This window comes from Mastigoproctus giganteus, chromosome 10 (assembly GCF_048544385.1).
Source record: "Mastigoproctus giganteus isolate SK-2022 chromosome 10, ASM4854438v1, whole genome shotgun sequence".
In the NCBI taxonomy this organism is placed as follows: domain Eukaryota; kingdom Metazoa; phylum Arthropoda; class Arachnida; order Uropygi; family Thelyphonidae; genus Mastigoproctus; species Mastigoproctus giganteus.
Genome location: NC_143584.1, coordinates 148,991,159 through 148,997,158, shown reverse-complemented (window position 1 = coordinate 148,997,158; position 6,000 = coordinate 148,991,159).

Here is a 6,000-nt window from a genome sequence, read left to right as displayed (position 1 = left end):
CTGCATCAATTTGGTATGTTCGTACTGTCAATGTAAAATTTAAACAAAAACTATTATCAATACAAAGAATAATGTTGTTAACTATTTTGCGTGTTTGTAAGACTGTTTCGACTAATGCTCTACAGGTGATTGCGGGGGTATTGCCTTTGGATTTAACAGTCGTGTATAGAGCTTTTTGTTATTTTATAAGAAAAGGAATACAAATTACATTTCTGGGGATTACTAATGAAGTTTCTTCTGCAGTCAGCAAACAGAAGAAAGAAATTTTGGTGAAATTAATTAAATTATGGCATGACCGTTGGGATTCCAGTAGTACTGGTAGAGTAACTTATTTATTTATACCTAGTGTTGAATTTAATTTTAATAACAAATTGCATCGCTGGTTTTATCCAAGTATGGAATGCTCATATTTGATTACGGGGCATGGTTCCTTAAAAAGTAAGTTGCATCAGTTTAGTTTAGTGGAAGATCCTTACTGTGTTTGTGGAAGGTTGGAAACATGGGATCATATCTTATATGAATGCAATTTGTACGATGAATTTAGATTAGACTTAGTTAATTTGGTACCTAATTTTATTAGGGGTTCTGAATTAATTTGGCTGTCTAATGAAAGGAATTTTGTTGAATTTCAACGGTTTTGCAGGTTGACATTTAATAAAAGGAGGAGTATACATGTTGTTACTAATACTGACTAAAGACCTTTTTTTTTTTTTTTTTTTTTTTCCCCTCCTCTGGATGGATAGGCATTCTGTCTTGGAGGCGGGGAGAGGAAAGAAAAAAAAAAAAAAAAATTTTTTTTTTTTTTTTTTTTTTTTTGGCTGGCCTTGTGGAATGACCATGAGGCGGGATTGTTGCACTCACTAGTAAGATGTATTCTCCTAGTTGGTGCATTTTTTTTTTTTTTTTTTTGCTGGCTTTTGGGTGTGGGCACCCCAGGAGCGGGACTGCTGGCACCCACCAGTCTTGCACCCTTACTGGTGGGTGCGGGATTTAGGTGCAATATGCACAGCCAGAGCTAATAGATCCAGGCATAGCTCCTCGTGCCAGGGATGGGCACCAGGTGGTAATTGCCCAATGGACTATCACCTGGTGACAGAGTAGCCTGTTTCACTTATAACACATTACACACACGTGTACACACACTTACACTAACAGGCCATTATGAGAATATGTTACATGATAAATTGGTGGAGATGGATGTATGTCCGGGTGCCACCCTTCGACAGTTAAATACATACATACATACAACTCAGCCACGTTGTGAAAAAGGCCCATAAAAATTCCTCACGTCATCGACTGGTCTCGAACGCAAGTCTTTTCCATCCGATGTGGGGAGGACGGCGATTCTACCAACTGTGCTACGCACGAGGGCAAAACCCATCTACAACAACAAGACCTGCCGTTTCCTATATACCAGCTCCACAATTATACCCTTTTGAAACTTCGTGATATCTTTACTGCGCCTCATAACTGCTACTTGATCACTTTGACTTGCACGACAATATGCAAATTACCACTGCCCTAGAACACACGAAGATCTTCGGCTTTTAATACTGCGAACTGTGCGGCATAGTCCATTACGGATGGGGTGGTATTCACAATTCAGTGATCATTGAGTGTATGTGCATTCGTGGCTTCTGTGATTATTGCTTTAAAGGTATTCTATAATTCTAATATATTCGCCTTTCATTTGCAATCCACCCAATTAACAGATGCCATGTAGCGCCTTAAACTGTGATAGTCCCCCCCTTTCTGAAATTAAAATCCGTCCCTTTACCCTTCAACATCTCTTCGTCTTCCAGCTAATGACTGCAATAACTCCTACAGACTTGGTCGAATCTGTAGGCACACAAAAGCTCCTTGACAGCGAAGCAATGTATCTCGGATATGGTTGGATAAATCCAGCCGGCCAAAATTATTTATTATGCTTCAAATAACGGATCTCCATGCAACAGTACCAGCAGTATTTTCAATTCCTTTACTTAGAACCTTTCAAGTGTACCTGAAGGACTTTAAGAAAAGAATATGAAAAATGGAAGGTCAAAATCATCGAATGTGTCCGACAGGTTTGCTATTAAGCGATCATTCTCAAAGTCCACTAGATCCGATTGAGCTAAGCTGAAATCAGAACAGAAGTCGTTATGCCGAATCCCGCAAAATTAATCCCTTCTGCCTCCCACCAAGGTTTCCTCTCTTTTGAGTGGTGGCGTGCTTGTCCATAGTAAATAAAGTTGGCGGATCAGTTACGTCCAGTTGTTCCTCAAACCCCTCAACGCTTTTGTACATCCGGTTCCAGCATTAAACGTTTTGCCGAGTTTGGGACATGTATAGCGAAGGAAGCTGGGGAGCTTCTCTGTGTGAAAAACGTTCCTATGCTGACTAAATCCCCTCTGTCACTGCTTATATCCCCGGGAGACGGGAGGGAGAGTTGAAAAGGACGGACATCTTACTGCGATAGCTCCTACCACATCCGGCTACCGCACAAAATTCTACAATACCGGAGGGTGACTTAGCGAGTTGACAATATTTCTGAACAGAATTCTTCTAAGGGGAGAGGAGCAGACCGTGAAGTTAACACGGGTCGTAAAAATTACATTCCTCTTTGATGTCTCGCAGTCGGGTTTTGAAACGTGATGTCTGCTGCAAACATTTGGATATTCGATCTTGCGTGTAAAATGCGCTTGGACATGTTAATAGCAAAAAAAAAAAAAAAAAAAAAAAAGATAAGAGAGGTGAAATTCTGTGTCGATGGGAGAACTTTTATGAGCTTTTCATACCTTGGCCAAGTTAGTCTGTCTGAAGGGCGAATTACTGTTTTTTTTTTTTTTTTTAATCCGGGAAACAGATTTTTCCTCCAGAAAATTGGCATACAAGTAATTTACTTATATTTAATTCTAGGGTAGCTCAGAAGTCCAATCAGTTGGTGGTTTCTGTGTGCAGCAGAACGTTTTAAATTAGACTCTGTTATGCGGATCGACCCAGTGAAATCATTGATTTCCTCAAATATGTTATTGGATGACGATGAAACCTGGCAGCATATTATGTACGACTGCATAGAATATGAGGACCTGAGATCAATCTTGGTTATAAGAATCGTAAGTTTCCCAAAGAACCAGAAACAAAACTTAATTCAGGATCAAGACAACTATAAACATTTCACCTCCTTCGTTCAACAGCTCTTCAACAGGCGCAGAATTGTCAGGAGCATCCTAAATTGCCAATAACCACAAACATAAGACCTACTGGCCTCCCAGCTATGGACGCCCCTCCCTCGGATGCACAATGGTCTGCAATCACTAATTGCTTCAGCCTTGCTGGCACACCACCTAAATATAACCAACAGAATTTCCAACTATTGACCGAAGACTGAACGGACTTAAGAAAAGGACTGTGACTGAACTACCCAACTAAAAAATTGTCAACTACTGGACTTGGACAAACTTCTATCTAGCCTGAAATTCCCTATGAAGGCTCACGGCGATCAGCACTGGGCCCCTTAGCCAGTATATTTTCAATTCCTAACCGCATTGCTCACTCGCCTGATGGAGTGATCTCCATCTTCGCTTGGGGATGCCTTCCCTCTACAGCTCCAATACTTCTAACTTTATCCTCCCCCACTTGACTTCTATTTCACCAAACTCTAACTTATTTTTATTATTGGAAACCAGTCAGAGAATTTTGGACAGCCTGGTTACCTCCTAGCGGTATTTGTGGCAACATGGGGTCCCACCAAGGGCTCTATGGTCAAAAGCCAGAACACACAACAGAATCCAACACAATACTTCATATACAACACAACACTTTTTGGCTTTCACAGTGATACTGTTTGTCTCCACAGAGTTCATATGGCGCCGATGAGGGAAACCACCGGAGGCGCCTCTCCCCTAACACTATGCCAACTATGTAGGATGACCAAGTTGTTATATCGTTTATTGACATCGCCCGGTTCTGTGCTCTGATGAATAGAATGTTTCCAAACCGCCATCGCCCACCAAAGAAATGGTTACTGCCACTTTCTTGGAGAATGGGTAGATGTCATCCAGTGTTGCTTCGCCCTCGTGAGATTGTTTATTCTTACAATAAATAAAACTGTTGTTCCAAGTTGTTCAATAAATGAATTCTAAATAAACAGGCATTGAATCATGGGCGGAAACATGAATGGACGAACTCTGTGGTGAGAAAGGTTGTTCGTCATCTGTCTAGAAACGAAACTATAAATTGTGCCCCTCTCGCCATATTTCTGAATTATCCCCACGTGATCTTTATCAAACCAGACTAAACTAGCGGTCAGTTCCCTTGCGGGAGTAGACCTGATGGTCTGGTAGTTTCACCACTGAATCCATGCCAAGTGTATTTCATGGTAGATTTAAAAATATGTAGTCGAGCAGATTTGCACGTTGCGCAAGCTGAAAAACTTGGTGTAATAGACGAGGAGAGGGGAAGGATCCAATACCATTCCTGAAATCGGCTACATATAACTTCGATTTAAGAGAACTTTACAAATTACTCTAGTACTGGACTCGAACCCACACTAAAGTTTATGGAATTAGTACGCTTTTGAGTGCTCTTCTGCGGAATTCACCACTATTAACACCATTGGTTCTATGGGAGAATGCTTTTGGACAGTTCAGCTTAACGAAGAAGCTTTGGGGACAGAACCCATTCGTCCTTTGTTTTACTCTAAATACAATAAATCGTGATATACAAAGTAGAATAAAATTTCTCAAAACTTTACGAATTTGTGTTGAATCAACTAAAAGGAATCCAATATAAAAAGATATAGGGAGTACGTTGGAAGTTAAACACTGTGATTAAAGCTAAAGTATTAATTGCAAAATTAAAGGTAGTAGTCGGCGAATGTGACATTAGCTGCTGAGAGAATGATTTCTTCTGCAGAAGAAATCATTCTCTCAGCAGAATGGTCTCAGAGAATGATTTCTTCTGTAGAAGAAATCATTCTCTGAGCAGAATCATTCTCTCAGCTTTGGTCCTTGAGGTTGTCACAGACATTCTCTCAGATATGCCAGACAAGCTGTTCTTGCTACCTGGGAATCTAAAACGCTGATGGAACTGATATTCTGGTGACACTTAAGTCAAGTGGACCCAATTTCAAAGAAGTCCGGACGGTCTATGGCAGCCAAATCCTCTGCTTGCACCTTCACGATGGTGGGACTGTTAGTAATCCTGGGTATAACCTTCATGCACAAGTACATGGTGGGTGACCACCCAGGTGTGAACCAACGTAAGCATGGGTCGAGGTGTGGCGCCCACACCACATGGAGGAACGCCGCCCCTCTATGTTACCAGGCAGTACTAGGTGGTAGATGACTCTCATCAACCGGTGAAATACCACCACTTTGCTTATTGGAGGCTTGAAGTGGTGGAACCCATGTTGAGTCTCTAGAGCTAAGTTCCGGCCAACCCTTCCCCATCTCTTGCATCATGCAGTATGATCGATGATTTTTGAGGTTATGATGAATGTCGTGGCGAGATCCAATATTCCTTACATTTCGAGGGTACAGCTCTAAAACGGTGTTCGCAGGCCGGCCGCTAGATAGTACACCGGACCAAACCTATTGGTAACTCTCTACGAGGCTTCCGGATCAGCTAGTGTATAATCTTGCTACCTCTACTCTGCCAGATAGTGATTGGAGGGAGTCCGAGTAGTGTGTATGCGGGGAGCATTGTCGAGGCCACGTTATGTCAAGGATCTGGGTATATTCTTACCACATGTACGCCATATCCAAAAATTTCATTACTTCATACAGCATGTCCCACCCACTTTTTCTTACTATTGAATACACCATGAATTGTCAAAATAATAGAGCAAGCTTATCTGCGAAAAGAACTAAACCTCCCAAGGACTTCCTAATTCATTTCACAAATATACGTGGTCTCAATTCCAATCTTAACGATGTCCATTTCCACTTGCAGTCTTCCAAACCCCATGTACTTTTTCTGACTGAATCTCAGTTATCAGTTGATTCAACTACTGCTCAT